The sequence below is a fragment of the Notolepis coatsorum genome (assembly GCF_963971535.1).
Source record: "Notolepis coatsorum genome assembly, contig: SUPER_11_unloc_1, whole genome shotgun sequence".
Taxonomy (NCBI): Eukaryota; Metazoa; Chordata; class Actinopteri; order Aulopiformes; family Paralepididae; genus Notolepis; species Notolepis coatsorum.
In genome coordinates this window covers 1,512,776-1,533,127 of record NW_028174870.1, presented here as the reverse complement: position 1 = coordinate 1,533,127, position 20,352 = coordinate 1,512,776, and the positions used below count along the sequence as shown (strand labels likewise).

Sequence of the window (20,352 nt, the reverse complement as noted above, 5' to 3'; positions counted from 1 at the left end):
GCAGACCAGAGAAAGACGTTTGTCTTGTTTACATCAGGGTCCCCCATTTTCATTTATTTGCTCCACATTGTCATTAGCCCCTTTCGTGACTGTGATGCACTGAGTGAATCCACAGTCACTTGCTCCTCAATAGGAAACCAACCTAGATTTACCATGAAGGACTGGTTCTGGCCGAACCGTTCGTTATACAAGAATCACAGAGACATTACAAAGGTACTCACAGTTGCACAAGGGTTTCGGACAGAGATACGGGATGGTGCGCATGCGCTGTGATCACCCAACGGTGGAAATAATGCCGTTTTGAGCAGTTTATAAAAATTATTTAAAATGTTTATTAGCAACGCAGAGCTTTCAAACCATCCCGTATCTCTGTGCGAAACCCTCGTGCAACTGTGAGCACCTTTGAAACGTCTCTGTGATTCTTGTAGAACGAACGGTTCGGTCAGAACCAGTCCTTCATGGTACATCTAGGTTGGTTTCCTATTGAGGAGCAGGTGACTGTGGATTCACTCCGTGCATCACAGTCACGAAAGGGGCTACATTGTCATCAAACGGTCCAATATTTCCAATAACCCAAGCCATTTCTGTTGTAAACACTCACGATAGTCCAGTCGATCCTTCCTTTAGTGTGTAAAGTGGATTTCCTCCTCTTGTAGATGTTTCCCAGTGCCGCCCGTATCAACGTGAGCTAACATGCTAACTCGCTAACGTTATAATGTAAACAAAGCTTGCAACGGACTTCTTCTTTCTTGCATTGCGCAGATTCAGACGTCCTCATCGCCGAATTGTGTTATATCCTGAGGACTTCTTAACCTCACCTGTATAACAATGATTACCGGACCACTACTTTAGTTTAACACATTATTCTGACTACAGCTCCAGTAGTGCAATCACTTCCTGGTACCACAGCTGGGAACTACGGCAAATATTTAAGGACAATACAGACCCAACGTTGAGAAAAAGATTAACGGCGTCAATTATATTATCGCGCGACACTAGTCTCGCGATAACGCAGCACGTTAACGGCCCAGCTCTAATATATACACATATACATATGATGGGGAGGAGACTGTACATTAGGAGGGGGTAGGTGGGTGGTAGAAAATAAATACATAGGGTGGGGTGAAGCTAGGGGTGGACGGTATAAACGGTATAAATTTGCTCTACGGTATGGATTTTGACTATACCTTGTAACCGGTAGAGCAGCTCTAAAATAGCAATGACGTCATGTAACCACAGCGCGACTATTTCACTCGCATTTGCCCCTAAAAATAGATAGAATTAGTCATAGATAATAGATATGTGCAAACTGGAAAAAGTTATTTAGGAGGCTTCGCAGTGGGCGTGTCAACACGCAATTGTCATTTCATAATAAACACATATCACCGCTGCGCACAGCAAGTTTCAATTTCAGTTCCTGGCATTTTTAACCAGTGGAGAAAGGTAAGATATTTCCCTATCGTTTTTCTTATATGAATTATTCTACGTTAATAAAACATACCTGGTGATCAACTACAGTTTGCTGTGAACATTATGATGTGTAGTGTTCTGACGGCTGGGCAGCGCGAGCTGGATGTTGGATTTTGCGAGAATCATATGCAGCTGCAGAGCCGCAGAATCCACCATAACCCACCCATCTGTACCGGCACTGTGCAGTACTCCAATTCAGCCATTGGCAATTCAGCTGTTGGGTGGGGGGCGCTGTTGAGCGGTCCCCAGATAGAGCCTTAAAACAGCTGAATCTTCTGCGACATACTCTTTGCAAATAAGTCGTTGCGAGGTGGAGAGAGTCATCACGCAAACCCACGATAATGTTGCCATCTCTCTCTGCCAAATTTCTCAGTTCTTCGCTTGATATAATTAATACAAATGTCCAATATAACGGAATTCGTTAACTCATAAAAATGTGATTATAACAGACTGCTGTTTATTAATGTCGGGCGACTGCCCACAGACACCCATTTGATTTAAAGTCGGCAGCAGCACGGAGTCTCGGGACTTATTTTATTTGGAATATAATGACTGTATACGCAAAAGTAGCCTAGTTTTAAAGGAAAACTCCAACATTTTGGGAAATTAGCTTATTTAACATCTTCCCTGGAGTTAGACAAGAAGATACATACCTTTTTTGTCTCTGTGCGTGCATTTAGCTTTGGGAACAGTCGCTCCATTAGCGTAGCTTAGCTTCATCACTGGAAGTGGGGGAGATCCGGAGACTGACGTTCCCTTACACTGTATACAGTCACAAAATACACTCCAAATACAACTCCAAAACGTTCATGTAAACATGTTGTGACCCGTGTATTCACCACGTGGAGAAATAAAAAATAACCCCAACCCTAACCCTTCCATAATGTCCTTCTCAAGTATTGTCCAAAGCGGTTACACTTTGAATATCCAGCAATGCAGGCACGCACAATGTTGGCCATCATGGATCATAATGAGAACCACGAGACAAAGCGTGAACAGGCACAAACAGCAGCGGGTAAGTACTATAAAGAAAAACACTCCTCTTACCCTTAGGTGTTTGAGTTTTCAGCCATAGAAATGTCTAATGATTAGAGGTGGGCATAGATAAATTTTTTTAATCTAGATTAATCTATCTGCAATCCTGGATTTAATCTAGATTAATCTAGATTAAAATGGCTAAAAAAAAAGGCATTCAAAATATGTGTGTTCTACCCAAATAATGACCAGAAGTAAGTCCTTACTTTTTCTTTCCTCCTTATGTTTCTCAGGCCAGGTGGCCCATTACACCATGAGCCCATCTCCCGTTTCCAAAATGCATTACAGACTGTTTGAAAAAGCTGTTTTGCTATGATAATTGGTAATGAAATATCAAAATAATGTTCAATAAGATGTACTTGTGTTTAATAAGTTGTTTTATTCAGAAGTTAACACAAAAACCCCCTTTTTTTTTTGTTTTTTTTTTTTAGATTAATGCGTTAATTATATTATCGCGCGATACTAGTATAGCGTTAATGCAGCACATTAACGCCGTTAACGGCCCAGCTCTAATATATATACATTTAAAAAAAATGATAATACAATAAATATCGGTTATCGATATCGGCTTGAGGAGCATAAAGTTATCGGTATCGGTGTCAAAAAATCTATATCGTGCATCCCTAATTAGTATTCACCTCCACTGCCGTCACACAGAATGAAGGGGGAGATGCATTCAGATAGCCAACACCCAGACACCTAGTCTACCTGCGCTTTTTGTTATGTAAAACGGTGGCGGCCGGCCGGGTACTTAGTCACAACGAATGGATACAGCGCATTTTTGTGTGCGCGTACACGCGAGTACACATCCGTGCGCGATCGCGCGTACTTAGTTCTGCCTCAGTGATCTAATAACACGGCGTGTAACCGCGTGTGTGCACGACTGCACCCCTGATCATAACATAATGACATACACGACATACAGATAGACAGTACTGCTACATCTGGAGCAGCTAACAAGCTAAACAAGCTAACCCTTGTATCTGTATCTGACATGTTAATTAATTGAATGGAAGAGACACATTAAGACGTAACTAACATAATTGCTAGGATTGTCCACTAGCATTCGAAGTCAACTTCCTGTCTGTTGTTGCTACGCAACTGCAGCGTGGGGGGAAACTGCCCCTCCTGGTACATTGTGTACGCTTCATAAGTGGAGAAACGGATCATTAAAGCGGCAAATTAAAGACAATCAAGCAGAATTTTCTTCAGTCCTCCACAATGCCAAAGAGCTGCTGTGTTACGCGTTGTACTAATGACAAAAACAGAGATCCAAATCGCAAGTTTTATACCATCACAGAGGAAAAAGTGGCTGGCAGCTAACTTTAGCTACGTTAACCTAGACAAATAGCTACATGCTGAGCTAACGTCAACCACATCATATCGAACCGATAGGAGCTTATCCCATCCAATCCCACGTGCAGGTATGCAGTGGTGGGCATACACGGTCAAATGACGTTTAGGCTACGTCACTGAGGCAGAAGTGCGCGCATCCTATTATTATGCAAAGTCTAGGCGATAAGTGCCGGCCAGGGTGCCTATACGGCGCGACGACACAAAAATGACTCGTCGCGCCGTATACCCCGGCCGGTACTTATCACCTAGACTGTGTGTGTGTGTGTGGAGTGTTGGGCGTGTGTTATGTGACAAAAGACCGCCCGTCTCGTCCCCAGCTCCGCCTCATGAAAGAGGAGAGAGACATGTGTGCGTGTGGCGTTTGGCCTTGGCCCATATTACGACTGCACCACTGCCCACGTGGATGTTTGATCGGGTAGTGGCACACATGGTACCACCACGTAAGATTAGATAAGATAAGCTCCTATCGGCTCGATATATATGATGTAACCAACGTTAGCTCAGCATGTAGCTACCACAACACCAGAATCAGCGGGAGCTTATTTGACTCATATCTCGCCTTAGAATCACCAGAAAGGCTTTCGAAATAGTGAAATGCCATGTTTGCCTCAATATTTTCAAAACAAATCTTATGCAAATGTTATGAAATGAACAAGAATGTGATAAAACATGTAATAAAAACGGAGCTCAACGCATGTATTTGATGGTAGAAATCAGTTTGTTACCCTCATACCAAGATGGCGGCGGTCTCGTGACATCAATCATGTTGTCACGAGTTCCACAAATCATGTTCAACCCAGATTCGGCTCAAACAAGGGACTAAACACGTTCCGCAATTATGCCACATCAATGTGGAACGCCCTACCCACAGCTGTAAACATTTTTGAATCACTACCCACCTTCAAAACCGCTCTCAAAGAGCACCTACGGCAGACTGCAATTCGAAACTGGCCCCGTAAATGTCTGAACCACCCCCTGCTAATGTACAGTTTCCTCCCCCCCGTATGTATATATTTACTGTTAGGATCTGTTTAACAGTACTGTATATTTGCATATCTTGTATGTCACAAATGTCATGATTAGATTAGATTATTATCTGTATGTTGTGTATGTCATAAATGCCATTATGAATTGAAAATGGGGGACCCCGATGTAAACAAGACGAAAGTCTTTCTCTGGTCTGCATCACCTTAACAATTGTGTGTATTGAGTTGTACTGTACTGTACCCATTCTGCAATCTGTTAATTAAAGTTTTCAATCAATTGGGATGGAGGAGATAGCAGCAAACAGGTCTCGCCCACGCAGAGGGGAAACATTCTATCCTCTGGACTGGGCAGGATATTCCTTTATTGATCCCCTTGGGGAGATTCAGTCGCCATAGCAGCAGGGGGTACAGGTATGGTCAGGGTAATAGGAGAGAAATAAATAAAGCAATAAACAAATGTAATCTGAATTAGGGCTGCACGATTAACACTTTGGTCGCCAGGCTTATATTCACAATAAACCATCCCACGCCAGCTCTTTGTCTATGGAGAAGTTCCCCTTCTTTGCAGGGCTATAACTTTTTAAATTGTATTGCTAAATTGACATTACTATGGCCCATTCAACGTCAAGTATCTATTGTTCAGGGTGTAGCAACGTTATACTTTTTCATTCACATATTCATACTAAAATACGGTCTAAAGTATAAGTATGTTTTTATCGTTTTCTGCAGCATTCTCCAGAACGTGATTTATAGCCCTAAATGCATTATATTGATGATCAAATACAGTTTGATAGCAATCTGCGCGAGATAAAAAATTTCAAATGGACGTGCTTCTAGAAGTTACTACTTATCATCTGATGTTGACCGGATGGGGGGGGGGGTCGTTTATAATTCCGTGGCCAACGTTAGATGATTCATCTAGTGTGGGTGATATGATCATTAGAGCAGTTTTTATCGAACACGTTAAAAAATAACGCTGAAACTTACCGTAGCTTCCTCGTAGCGTTGGGCGATGAGCGTGGAGCAGAAATATTCCTATTATGGGATGTAGAAATATGCGATCCATCTCCAGGTTGTATAATAGTATATACGTCCAAATCATGTTGTTTATCGAGTTATTGGTAACGTAGGGCTGGGCGATATAACGATAACGATAAATATCGCGATATATTTTAATAATCGATATCGAATATCGAAATAAAAAAAATCTTTTTTTTTTCTTTTTTTTTTCTTTTTTTTTTTGTGACCTGCAACAGGGCAGTTTTAAAACCAGAGACAGTGGACAGACTTGTCTTTCTTGCCTGCAACTTAAAGTAATTGCTTTGCTTGTCCAAATGACAATACTGACCAAATTGAGATTTATTTTTCTCTTGTCCATTTATTTTGTTTGCTTTCTAATTTAAAATACAGTTTGAAACCGTCTGTACACAGTAGGCTATGTGTGCTAGCAGAACTAGACTCCAGTCACGAGTCACGGTGCACATGTGCGGTGGTTTGTCCACCAAAAAAGCGCCAAAAGATCGAAAATAAACTAGCAGAGCCAGAACTGTTCAACTCCCCTGGAGCCACAGCCAGCAGAGAAGCCGGTTTACTTTCGCTTTTAAACCAGCTGCAGCCTGAGAACTGGAGTGTGAGGGGATGTAACACTAAAGATGGCGGCAATGACAAAGAATTGCTGCAAAATAAACATACATCTGTTGTTTAAAAAAAAAAAAAAATTATACACTTATAACAATTTCGATAATTATCGATATCGAGAAATATGATAACATTATCATATCGTTATCGCGATATAATTTTCTTCCATATCGCCCAGCCCTATGGTAACGGATTGCTATCCATTGTGTCTAGCTCGAGTCCTGGGACTATTAGCGAGTGATCGGACCGAATTGGAATGAGCACCAGCTTCCGTTTCCGGTTTGGGCGATCCGCAGATCGGCCACCAGATGGCGCTCTTGAACCGTTGGAGAGTTGAGAGGAGATCAACAGTAGATCTCAAGGCTCCGGGGGATAAATATGATTGCGATCACAGATTTTTTAAATATTGATATCAAAGACGTGGTACGGCGTCTTTGGCAGAATGAGCATGGCGGGGAATGACGTGGTAAGGCGTTTTTGGCGACCATAGTGTTAATCGATTTTTAATCGAAATCGCCATTTGGAATGATGCAATTATCAAATCGCAAAAAAAAAATCTCAATATATATATATTAAAAAAAAAAAGGAATGAATCGAGATTGCGTTTCTATCGTGCAGCCCATTTTGCAATTGAATATTTCAAAGTGTTTTACTAGTATCCTCAGGTCACATGGGTAGTTGCCTCTTTGACACCACCAACACCTACTTAATAGCCATAATAGGAGATGAGCCATGAAGTTAATTTATGTCTATAAATGCTGTGTAGCGGCGGCCGGGTAGTGCAGCGGACTAAGCGTCTGTCTACCACCACAGAGACAGTGGGATCGAATCCAGCTGTGGTGCTTCCGGGTTGGCTGACCGTCCATACTGACACAATTGGCAGTGTTAGCGGGTGGGAAGCCGGCGAGGGTGGGTCCTGGTCGTTGTAAACAGCGACTCCTACAGTTCGGTCGGGGTGCCTGCACAGCAAGGGAAGGATCTAGGAAAGGTAGTGTGTTCCTTCCACACGTTGCACTCTCTCAGTGAGAGTCCGCGCTGCCAGGCGAAAAGAAGCGGTGGGCTGGTTACACATGTGTCAGAGGAAGCATGTGATAGTCTCCACCCTCCCAGACCGACGGTAGGGGGTATAGTGCGCAACGACCAGGAAGGGGATTGGGAATTGGCATAACGACAAACATTGGGATGGAGAAAAAGGAGGAAAAAGATAAAAAAATAAAAAATGCCCACTGTACCTGAGTAGGGTGAGTAACCTACATGCCATTACTGCTTTTTATCTATTGACTCATTATAGCTACTTTATTATCTTGAAATAATATAACGGCAAACGGGTTCTATTTGCAGATTTGAGCTCTGTGTTTGATACTGTTCCCCCTCACCTGCTTGTCCAGAAGCTTATTAGTTTGGGGATAAACCCCTCAATAATCAAATGGTTCTATTCTCTTCTCACCAACAGGACACAACAAGTCAAGGTGAATGACACACTCTCTGAGGTCAAATTCAAGGTGCGGTGAACTTTTTTTTTATGTTGTGGGACTTGTACAGCACTTTGTTCAACTTTGTCAGTGCTGTAAAGTTTAAACCTTTTTAAATCTTAGACAAATGAAACACTTTGCTTTCATGAAATATTGTAAGCTGTCATTTGAGGCTTTATAAAAGCAGCACAATGAACACAAATCTTGTCAGTGCCGAGTCCGACCTCATCTTGAATAACAAACAGCATTGCTTGTTGTAGTTAACAAAGAGAGGCAGAGTTGATTTAGCACCTAAATATATATATTACAAATTAATTTTCATATTCGAATCCCATGCCCATCGAACGAAGCTTCGAAGTATTTAACACAGCCCTAGAAATGACAGTGTGGCAGTAATGGGAAAAGGGTGCTAGCTCGCCATCAATCAGTAGCTTGCCACCAGTGTTAATTTTGGCAGCTATTTTCATTTTAGTTTTAGTCTGTCATGTGTCAAGTGCTCCTTTTTCGTTTTCATCATATTTAGTCATCTTAACACTTTGGGTGCCGGGAAACGCTTAAACACGTCATTCCCGGCCATGCTCAAGTTGCCGAAGACGCTTTACAGCGTCTTTAATATCAATATTTCAAAAATCTGGGATCGGATTCATATGTCCCCTCCGCTGGCCTGAGATCCACCAGGAGGACCCACTGAGCTCTCTGGCGGTTCAGGAGCGCCATCTGGTGGCCGATCGGCGCAATCGCTTAACAGGAAGTGCCGTAGAGGTTGTGCTGGACGGCCGTATTACTTCCGGGCACTCGGTACATGTCCCGGGACTCTGGCTCGTCACACTACATAGCGATCAATTGCCAATAACTCGATAAACAACATGATTTGGACGTATATACCATTATACAAGCTGGAGATGGACCGGGTAAATCTACATCCCATAATGATAAAATGTCTACTCTACGATGATCGCCCAACAGCGCGCGGAGACTGGGGTGAGTTTCAGCGTGTAAAGTTACCGTCTTCGATACTAACTGCTATTATCAACATTTGACCCACATTAGATGATTGGTATAACGCTGCCCACGGAATTATAAACGCCCCCTAGCCCATCCGGTCAACATCAGATGACGTGTAGTAACTTCTAGAAGTACGTCTAGTTGGAATTTTTTATATCGCGCTGATTGCCATAAAACTGTATTGCATCATCAATATAATGTATTTGGGGCTATAGATCACGTTCTGGAGAAAGCTGCAGAAAGAGATGAAAACATACTTATACATTAGACCATACTTTACTATGAATATGTGAATGAAAAAGTTTAACGTTGCTACACAATGAACAATACATATAGGACTTTGAATGGGCCCTAATAATGGCAATGTAGCAATAGAATTTAAAAAGTTATAGCCCTGCAAAGAAGGGGACTTTCTCTATAGACAAATAGAGCCGGTAACCTACGGTTGATAATGAATTTAACCCATGGCAGCCAAAGTGTTAATTTATTTTTCGTTAAGTCAGTTTTAGTCAACTAAATGTCTGATCATTTTAGTCTTAGTCAGTTTTTGTCTCAATTTTGTCTTTTTTGTTTTAGTCTAGATTTAGTCGACGAAAACGGATGACATTTTTGTCTATTTTTAGTTAATGGAAAAAAACTTGTCAGAAATAGTCAACATGGACATTTTTCTGATTTAAATTGCGTATATATTTTTTTACCTAGGGGAATCTGAGTCGACGGCACAAGTGATACACAGGAAGTATATGTTGGTGTAGACATGGTCCAATGTATTGTTGCTCCTACAGTATATGTTGGTGTAGACATGGTCCAATGTATTGTTGCTCCTACAGTATATGTTGGTGTAGACATGGTCCAATGTATTGTTGCTCCTACAGTATATGTTGGTGTAGACATGGTCCAATGTATGCATCAAAGAGAGCATTACGGATGTGGTGACGTTGTTTCTGACCAGAGAGACGACGCTGAACTCTGTCTGTCCTCTCTCTCTCTCGGTCTGTCCTCTCTCTCTCTGCTGTGTCTGTCCTCTCTCTCTCTGCTGTGTCTGTCCTCTCTCTGCTGTGTCTGTCCTCTCTCTGCTGTGTCTGTCCTCTCTCTCTGCTGTCTGTCCTCTCTCTGCTGTCTGTCCTCTCTGCTGTGTCTGTCATCTCTCTCTCTGCTGTGTCTGTCCTCTCTGCTGTGTCTGTCCTCTCTCTCTCTGCTGTGTGTCTCTCTCTCTCTGCTGTGTCTGTCCTCTCTCTCTGCTGTGTCTGTCCTCTCTCTATGCTGTGTCTGTCCTCTCTCTCTCTGCTGTGTCTGTCCTCTCTCTCTGCTGTGTCTGTCATCTCTCTCTCTGCTGTGTCTGTCATCTCTCTCTGCTGTGTCTGTCCTCTCTCTCTGCTGTGTCTGTCCTCTCTCTCTCTCTCTCTCTGCTGTGTCTGTCCTCTCTCTCTGCTGTGTCTGTCCTCTCTCTCTCTCTTCTGTGTCTGTCCTCTCTCTCTCTCTGCTGTGTCTGTCCTCTCTCTCTCTGCTGTGTCTGTCCTCTCTTTCTCTGCTGTGTCTGTCCTCTCTCTCTCTCTCTCTCTCTGCTGTGTCTGTCCTCTCTCTCTGATGTGTCTGTCCTCTCTCTCTCTGCTGTGTCTGTCCTCTCTCTCTGCTGTGTCTGTCCTCTCTCTCTGCTGTGTCTGTCCTCTCTCTCTCTGCTGTGTCTGTCCTCTCTCTCTCTGCTGTGTCTGTCCTCTCTCTCTCTGCTGTGTCTGTCCTCTCTCTCTCTGCTGTGTCTGTCCTCTCTCTCTCTCTGCTGTGTCTGTCCTCTCTCTCTCTGCTGTGTCTGTCCTCTCTCTCTCTGCTGTGTCTGTCCTCTCTCTCTCTGCTGTGTCTGTCCTCTCTCTCTCTGCTGTGTCTGTCCTCTCTCTCTCTGCTGTGTCTGTCCTCTCTCACTGCTGTGTCTGTCCTCTCTCTCTCTGCTGTGTCTGTCCTCTCTCTCTCTCTCTGATGTGTCTGTCCTCTCTCTCTGCTGTCTCTCTCTCTCTCTCTCTGCTGTGTCTGTCATCTCTCTCTGCTGTGTCTGTCCTCTCTCTATCTCTCTCTCTCTCTCTCTCTCTCTCTCTCTCTCTCTCTCTCTCTCTGCTGTGTCTGTCCTCTCTCTCTCTCTGCTGTGTCTGTCCTCTCTCCAGGGTTAGAAAAAAAAAATGCAAGGGCTTTTTTTTGCCCCCCTTAATTGATTTTCGGGGGCTTTTTTTTGTATTTCGGGGGCACAACATTTTTATAATGAAAATTAACATAAAGATTATAAAACATTGTTGACACTTTTTTTACAGTCTTCGTCTCTATGTTTGATAACGTAATGTTAATGTCTCCATATATAGGGCTCTACGCTAACCTTTTTCCCAAGGAGCACATGTGCTCCTAAATAAAATGTTAATAAATAAAATTTAAATACAAATTTAGGAGCACACAGAAATTTAGGAGCAGAGTGACAATTGTTCAAGTAACACACACACACACGATGTGTGACATGGCTTGGTTTCATGTTTTGAGGTACCTTCAATTATCTGTAAATAATACATACATACTCTATCTAAATAGATTAAATATGATTGTCCCTGAGGGCAAGTTGTGTTGTTGTCAGATCGATCAATGAAATACGTTGCGCGCTCAGCGCTGTGGAATGAAGGAAATGCGCATCAGGATCATTTGGATGTTATTCTTTGGAGTTGTGTTACAAATGGAACGGTCTTTCCCCGCCGAACACAAGTTACTTAACGTTACACAGGTCGCGCTATGCAGATGCTTAGCTTGCTAACGTTAAGATTAGGGATGCCCCGATCGATCGGCCATCGATCGTTATCGGCCGATAATCAGTATAAATATGCGATCGGGGAATTCCGATAATTAGTCATATTCGCCGATCGCGGAAACTGATCAAGTGGATATCTCACTCGCTTGTCTCAGGACCTGCAAACTGCTCCTCCTCCCTAGCCCCGCCCGTACCCGTGTAGAGTTTGTAAACACCGAGGAGGCGGACCTCCTCTGCTGAGTCTAGATAGTGCATTCGACCTGAGCTAACGTTAGCTACCTAGCTATCGTTACTGTTTTATTTTCGCCGATCGTCAAAACAGATCTCACTCGCTGAGTTCTGTCTCAGACACCGGGAGCTGCACACAGTGCTGCGCGTCTGCTCCTCCTCCAGCTCCTCCCGCACGCATGTAAACACGGGTCTAGTCTAGTCTAGTGGGACGGGACCTCCATGAGCTAACGTTAGCTACCGCTACAAAATGACCCAGTCAACTATTCACTTTTAGTTTAATACATGGTGAGGCATTGTCTAACTGAACGGTATCTAGCCGGCTAGCTACTGATAGCTCCTGATATCAACAAATGCTCCAGCAATAGTCTAGTTATCTAGTACTAGTGTATGTTACCTCTGTTAGCTCACGTTAGCTTAGCTCACTGTTCAAAACGAAATGTCCCATTCAACTAAATAGTTCACTGAGGCGTTGTCTTAACGTTATATTTCCGGCTAGCAGTAGCTACAGACAGCTCCTGATATCAATGTCTTATAACACTCATTCGATGCATATTCGAAGCCCGGCTTGCGTCGCAGTCATTAACGGGGATAGCTGAGGGAGTATGGTATATCTGCAGAGCCTAGGGTAAATCTGCAGAGCCGAATGTGATTTGATCAAAGCAGAGTATGTACACACAGACAGTGGAGATAGCGAGCATTTTGACTTGTTGCGTGGTGGCGATGTCTCGCAGATAATACAAGTACAAGTCTAATTATATAATATATATATTTTATAAAAAAAAAAAAAAAAACTTTTTATATAAAATAATTTTTAATTTCTTTTTTAATCAAAAACGATCGGTATCGGATCGGTATCGGCCGATATGGCTCACGACGATCGGTGATCGGTATCGGTGGCAAAAACGTGATCGGGGCATCCCTAGTTAAGATAGCAGTGTAACTTAATGTTACACAGCACTATGCATGCTTGATGAAAGCAGAGCTCTCTGTCTGTCTGTGTTCGGACCTCTCAAGCACCCTGTAACACGCAGCGGGCCCCGCCTCCCTCCCTCCTTGCATTCCACCCAAAAACTGAATTTCAGTCCAGTTTCTTAACTATTAACAGCGGAGCTGTTTTGTAATCTTCACTCTGCAAGTAAATGATTTTTCCGGTTCGCTCACACACATATTATTAGGGCCAAATACGAGGGAAATGCTCGCACTGTAGAGCATATATAATTAGTAAACTGTCGGGGGCTTTTATTGCCCCCCTTAACTGATTTTCGAGGGCATTTGGTCAATTTTCGAGGGCATTTTGCCCCAAGCCCCCGTTAATTTCGAACCCTGCGGCTTTCTCTCTCTGCTGTGTCTGTCCTCTCTCTGCTGTGTCTGTCCTCTCTCTCTCTGCTGTGTCTGTCCTCTCTCTCTCTCTCTCTGCTGTGTCTGTCCTCTCTCTCTCTGCTGTGTCTGTCCTCTCTCTCTCTCTCTCTCTCTGCTGTGTCTGTCCTCTCTCTCTCTGCTGTGTCTGTCCTCTCTCTCTCTGCTGTGTCTGTCCTCTCTTTCTCTGCTGTGTCTGTCCTCTCTCTCTCTGCTGTGTCTGTCCTCTCTCTCTCTGCTGTGTCTGTCCTCTCTCTCTCTGCTGTGTCTGTCCTCTCTTTCTCTGCTGTGTCTGTCCTCTCTCTCTGCTGTGTCTGTCCTCTCTCTCTCTCTCTCTCTGCTGTGTCTGTCCTCTCTCTCTGCTGTGTCTGTCCTCTCTGCTGTGTCTGTCCTCTCTCTCTCTGCTGTGTCTGTCCTCTCTCTCTCTGCTGTGTCTGTCCTCTCTCTCTCTGGTGTCTGTCCTCTCTCTCTCTGCTGTGTCTGTCCTCTCTCTCTCTGCTGTGTCTGTCCTCTCTTTCTCTGTGTCTGTCCTCTCTCTCTCTCTCTCTCTGCTGTGTCTGTCCTCTCTCTCTCTGTGTCTGTCCTCTCTCTCTGCTGTGTCTGTCCTCTCTCTCTGCTGTGTCTGTCCTCTCTCTCTCTCTGCTGTGTCTGTCCTCTCTCTCTGCTGTGTCTGTCCTCTCTCTCTCTGCTGTGTCTGTCCTCTCTCTCTCTGCTGTGTCTGTCCTCTCTCTCTCTCTGCTGTGTCTGTCCTATCTCTCTCTCTGCTGTGTCTGTCCTATCTCTCTCTCTGCTGTGTCTGTCCTCTCTCTCTCTGCTGTGTCTGTCCTCTCTCTCTCTCTGCTGTGTCTGTCCTATCTCTCTCTCTGCTGTGTCTGTCATCTCTCTCTCTGCTGTGTCTGTCCTCTCTCTCTCTCTCTGCTGTGTCTGTCCTCTCTCTCTCTGCTGTGTCTGTCCTCTCTCTCTCTGCTGTGTCTGTCCTCTCTCTCTCTGCTGTGTCTGTCCTCTCTCTCTCTGCTGTGTCTGTCCTCTCTCTCTCTCTGCTGTGTCTGTCCTCTCTCTCTCTGCTGTGTCTGTCCTCTCTCTCTCTGCTGTGTCTGTCCTCTCTCTCTCTGCTGTGTCTGTCCTCTCTCTCTCTGCTGTGTCTGTCCTCTCTCTCTCTGCTGTGTCTGTCCTCTCTCTCTCTCTGTGTGTCTGTCCTCTCTCTCTCTGCTGTGTCTGTCCTCTCTCTCTCTCTCTCTGCTGTGTCTGTCCTCTCTCTCTCTCTCTCTCTCTCTCTCTCTCTCTCTCTCTCTCTCTCTCTCTCTCTCTCTCTCTCTCTCTCTCTCTCTCTCTCTCTCTCTCTCTCTCTCTCTCTCTCTCTCTTGCTGTGTCTGTCCTCTCTCTCTCTCTGCTGTGTCTGTCCTCTCTCTCTCTCTGCTGTGTCTGTCCTCTCTCTCTCTCTCTCTCTGCTGTGTCTGTCCTCTCTCTCTGCTGTGTCTGTCCTCTCTCTCTCTGCTGTGTCTGTCCTCTCTCTCTGCTGTGTCTGTCCTCTCTCTCTCTGCTGTGTCTGTCCTCTCTCTGCTGTGTCTGTCCTCTCTCTCTCTCTCTCTCTCTGCTGTGTCTGTCCTCTCTCTCTCTGCTGTGTCTGTCCTCTCTCTCTCTCTCTCTGCTGTGTCTCTCTCTCTCTCTCTCTCTCTCTGCTGTGTCTGTCCTCTCTCTCTCTGCTGTGTCTGTCCTCTCTCTCTCTGCTGTGGCTGTCCTCTCTCTCTCTGCTGTGTCTGTCCTCTCTCTCTCTCTGCTGTGTCTGTCCTCTCTCTCTCTGCTGTGTCTGTCCTCTCTCTCTCTGCTGTGTCTGTCCTCTCTCTCTGCTGTGTCTGTCCTCTCTCTCTCTGCTGTGTCTGTCCTCTCTCTCTCTGCTGTGTCTGTCCTCTCTCTCTCTGCTGTGTCTGTCCTCTCTCTCTCTCTCTGCTGTGTCTGTCCTCTCTCTCTCTGCTGTGTCTGTCCTCTCTCTCTCTGCTGTGTCTGTCCTCTCTCTCTCTCTGCTGTGTCTGTCCTCTCTCTCTCTGCTGTGTCTGTCCTCTCTCTCTGCTGTGTCTGTCCTCTCTCTCTCTCTGCTGTGTCTGTCCTCTCTCTCTCTCTGCTGTGTCTGTCCTCTCTCTCTCTGCTGTGTCTGTCTCTCTCTCTCTCTGCTGTGTCTGTCCTCTCTCTCTCTGCTGTGTCTGTCCTCTCTCTCTCTCTGCTGTGTCTGTCCTCTCTCTCCTCTGCTGTGTCTGTCCTCTCTCTCTCTCTCTCTCTGCTGTGTCTGTCCTCTCTCTCTGCTGTGTCTGTCCTCTCTCTCTCTGCTGTGTCTGTCCTCTCTCTCACTGCTGTGTCTGTCCTCTCTCTCTCTGCTGTGTCTGTCCTCTCTCTCTCTGCTGTGTCTGTCCTCTCTCTCTGCTGTGTCTGTCCTCTCTCTCTCTGCTGTGTCTGTCCTCTCTCTCTCTGCTGTGTCTGTCCTCTCTCACTGCTGTGTCTGTCCTCTCTCTCTCTCTGCTGTGTCTGTCCTCTCTCTCTGCTGTGTCTGTCCTCTCTCTCTCTCTCTCTCTCTCTCTCTGCTGTGTCTGTCCTCTCTCTCTCTGCTGTGTCTGTCCTCTCTCTCTCTCTCTCTCTGATGTGTCTGTCCTCTCTCTCTGCTGTCTCTCTCTCTCTATCTGCTGTGTCTGTCCTCTCTCTCTGCTGTGTCTGTCCTCTCTCTCTCTCTCTCTCTTTCTCTCTCTCTCTCTCTCTGCTGTGTCTGTCCTCTCTCTCTCTCTGCTGTGTCTGTCCTCTCTCCAGGGTTAGAAAAAAAAAATGCAAGGGCTTTTTTGCCCCCCTTAATTGATTTTCGGGGGCTTTTTTTTGTATTTCGGGGGCACAACATTTTTATAATGAAAATTAACATAAAGATTATAAAACATTGTTGACACTTTTTTTACAGTCTTCGTCTCTATGTTTGATAACGTAATGTTAATATTTCCATATATAGGGCTCTACGCTAACCTTTTTCCCAAGGAGCACATGTGCTCCTAAATAAAATGTTAATAAATAAAATTTAAATACACATTTAGGAGCACACAGAAATTTAGGAGCAGAGTGACAATTGTTCAAGTAACACACACACACGATGTGTGACATGGCTTGGTTTCATGTTTTGAGGTACCTTCAATTATCTGTAAATAATACATACATACTCTATCTAAATAGATTAAATATGATTGTCCCTGAGGGCAAGTTGTGTTGTTGTCAGATCGATCAATGAAATACGTTGCGCGCTCAGCGCTGTGGAATGAAGGAAATGCGCATCAGGATCATTTGGATGTTATTCTTTGGAGTTGTGTTACAAATGGAACGGTCTTTCCCCGCCGAACACAAGTTACTTAACGTTACACAGGTCGCGCTATGCAGATGCTTAGCTTGCTAACGTTAAGATAGCAGTGTAACTTAATGTTACACAGCACTATGCATGCTTGATGAAAGCAGAGCTCTCTGTCTGTCTGTGTTCGGACCTCTCAAGCACCCTGTAACACGCAGCGGGCCCCGCCTCCCTCCCTCCTTGCATTCCACCCAAAAACTGAATTTCAGTCCAGTTTCTTAACTATTAACAGCGGAGCTGTTTTGTAATCTTCACTCTGTAAGTAAATGATTTTTCCGGTTCGCACACACACATATTATTATTAGGGCCAAATACGAGGGAAATGCTCGCACTGTAGAGCATATATAATTATATATATATAATTAGTAAACTGTCGGGGGCTTTTATTGCCCCCCTTAACTGATTTTCGAGGGCATTTGGTCAATTTTCGAGGGCATTTTGCCCCAAGCCCCCGTTAATTTCGAACCCTGCGGCTTTCTCTCTCTGCTGTGTCTGTCCTCTCTCTGCTGTGTCTGTCCTCTCTCTCTCTGCTGTGTCTGTCCTCTCTCTCTCTCTCTCTGCTGTGTCTGTCCTCTCTCTCTGCTGTGTCTGTCCTCTCTCTCTCTGCTGTGTCTGTCCTCTCTTTCTCTGCTGTGTCTGTCCTCTCTCTCTCTGCTGTGTCTGTCCTCTCTCTCTCTGCTGTGTCTGTCCTCTCTCTCTCTCTCTGTGTCTGTCCTCTCTCTCTCTATGCTGTGTCTGTCCTCTCTCTCTGCTGTGTCTGTCCTCTCTCTCTCTGCTGTGTCTGTCCTCTCTTTCTCTGCTGTGTCTGTCCTCTCTCTCTCTGCTGTGTCTGTACTCTCTCTCTCTGCTGTGTCTGTCCTCTCTCTCTCTGCTGTGTCTGTCCTCTCTTTCTCTGCTGTGTCTGTCCTCTCTCTCTCTCTGCTGTGTCTGTCCTCTCTCTCTGCTGTGTCTGTCCTCTCTCTCTCTGCTGTGTCTGTCCTCTCTCTCTGCTGTGTCTGTCCTCTCTCTCTCTGCTGTGTCTGTCCTCTCTCTCTGCTGTGTCTGTCCTCTCTCTCTCTCTGCTGTGTCTGTCCTCTCTCTCTCTGCTGTGTCTGTCCTCTCTCTCTGCTGTGTCTGTCCTCTCTCTCTGCTGTGTCTGTCCCCTCTCTCTCTCTTCTGTGTCTGTCCTCTCTCTCTCTGCTGTGTCTGTCCTCTCTCTCTCTGCTGTGTCTGTCCTATCTCTCTCTCTCTGCTGTGTCTGTCCTCTCTCTCTGATGTGTCTGTCCTCTCTCTCTGCTGTGTCTGTCCTCTCTCTCTCTCTCTCTGCTGTGTCTGTCCTCTCTGCTGTGTCTGTCCTCTCTCTCTCTGCTGTGTCTGTCCTCTCTCTCTGCTGTGTCTGTCCTCTCTCTCTCTGCTGTGTCTGTCCTCTCTCTCTCTGCTGTGTCTGTCCTATCTCTCTCTCTCTCTGCTATGTCTGTCCTATCTCTCTCTCTCTCTCTGCTGTGTCTGTCCTCTCTCTGCTGTGTCTGTCCTCTCTCTCTCTCTGCTGTGTCTGTCCTCTCTCTCTGCTGTGTCTGTCCTCTCTCTGCTGTGTCTGTCCTCTCTCTCTCTCTGCTGTGTCTGTCCTCTCTCTGCTGTGTCTGTCCTCTCTATCTCTGCTGTGTCTGTCCTCTCTCTCTGCTGTATCTGTCCTCTCTCTCTGCTGTGTCTGTCCTCTCTCTCTGCTGTGTCTGTCCTCTCTCTCTGCTGTGTCTGTCCTCTCTCTCTCTGCTGTGTCTGTCCTCTCTCTCTGCTGTGTCTGTCCTCTCTCTCTCTCTCTCTCTCTCTCTCTCTCCTCTCTCTCTCTCTATCTCTCTCTCTGCTGTGTCTGTCCTCTCTCTCTCTGCTGTGTCTGTCCTCTCTCCAGGGTTAGAAAAAAAAAATTTAAGGGCTTTTTTTGCCCCCCTTAATTGATTTTCGGGGGCTTTTTTTTTTATTTCGTGGGCACAACATTTTTATAATGAAAATTAACAAAAATTAGAAAACATTGTTGACACTTTTTTTTACAGTCTTCGTCCCTATGTTTGATAACGTAATGTTAATGTCTCCATATATAGGGCTCTACGCTAACCTTTTTCCCAAGGAGCACATGTGCTCCTAAATAAAATGTTAATAAATAAAATTTAAATACAAATTTAGGAGCACACAGAAATTTAGGAGCAGAGTGACAATTGTTCAAGTAACACACACACACACACACGATGTGTGACATGGCTTGGTTTCATGTTTTGAGGTACCTTCAATTATCTGTAAATAATACATACTCTATCTAAATAGATTAAATATGATTGTCCCTGAGGGCAAGTTGTGTTGTTGTCAGATCGATCAATGAAATACGTTGCGCACTCAGCGCTGTGGAATGAAGGAAATGCACATCAGGATCATTTGGATGTTATTCTTTGGAGTTGTGTTACAAATGGAACGGTCTTTCCCCGCCGAACACAAGTTACTTAACGTTACACAGGTCGCGCTATGCAGATGCTTAGCTTGCTAACGTTAAGATAGCAGTGTAACTTAATGTTACACAGCACTATGCATGCTTGATGAAAGCAGAGCTCTCTGTCTGTCTGTCTGTCTGTGTTCGGACCTCTCAAGCACCCTGTAACACGCAGCGGGCCCCGCCTCCCTCCCTCCTTGCATTCCACCCAAAAACTGAATTTCAGTCCAGTTTCTTAACTATTAACAGCGGAGCTGTTTTGTAATCTTCACTCTGTAAGTAAATGATTTTTCCGGTTCGCACACACACATATTATTATTAGGGCCAAATACGAGGGAAATGCTCGCATTGTAGAGCATATATAATTATATATATAATTAGTAAACTGTCGGGGGCTTTTATTGCCCCCCTTAACTGATTTTCGAGGGCATTTGGTCAATTTTCGAGGGCATTTTGCCCCAAGCCCCCGTTAATTTCGAACCCTGCCTCTCTCTCTCTGCTGTGTCTGTCCTCTCTCTGCTGTGCCTGTCCTCTCTCTCTCTGCTGTGTCTGTCCTCTCTCTCTCTCTCTCTCTCTCTCTCTCTCTGCTGTGTCTGTCCTCTCTCTTTCTCTGCTGTCTGTCATCTCTCTCTCTGCTGTGTATGTCCTCTCTCTCTGCTGTCTGTCCTCTCTCTCTGCTGTCTGTCCTCTCTGCTGTGTCTGTCATCTCTCTCTCTGCTGTGTCTGTCCTCTCTGCTGTGTCTGTCCTCTCTCTCTCTGCTGTGTGTCTCTCTCTCTCTGCTGTGTCTGTCCTCTCTCTCTGCTGTGTCTGTCCTCTCTCTCTCTGCTGTGTCTGTCCTCTCTCTCTCTCTGCTGTGTCTGTCCTCTCTCTCTCTGCTGTGTCTGTCCTCTCTCTCTCTGCTGTGTCTGTCCTCTCTCTCTCTCTGCTGTGTCTGTCCTCTCTCTCTATGCTGTGTCTGTCCTCTCTCTCTGCTGTGTCTGTCCTCTCTCTCTGCTGTGTCTGTCCTCTCTCTCTCTGCTGTGTCTGTCCTCTCTCTCTCTCTCTCTCTCTCTCTCTGCTGTGTCTGTCCTCTCTCTCTCTCTCTGCTGTGTCTGTCCTCTCTCTCTCTCTCTCTCTGCTGTGTCTGTCCTCTCTCTCTCTCTGCTGTGTCTGTCCTCTCTCTGCTGTGTCTGTCCTCTCTCTCTCTCTCTCTCTCTCTCTC

At 45.2% G+C, this 20,352-nt stretch overlaps 1 protein-coding gene across 1 annotated transcript in view; it reads left to right on the top strand.

The window, feature by feature from the left end:
• Positions 1-5,148: 5,148 nt before the first annotated feature.
• Positions 5,149-20,352, top strand: part of LOC311237585 (uncharacterized protein) — a 56,531-nt gene continuing 41,327 nt past the window's right edge. The window contains exons 1-2 of the mRNA XM_084338424.1: positions 5,149-5,258; positions 7,939-7,954. The gene's annotated coding sequence lies outside the window, so the exon portion shown is untranslated. The remainder of the gene's footprint in view (positions 5,259-7,938; positions 7,955-20,352) is intronic.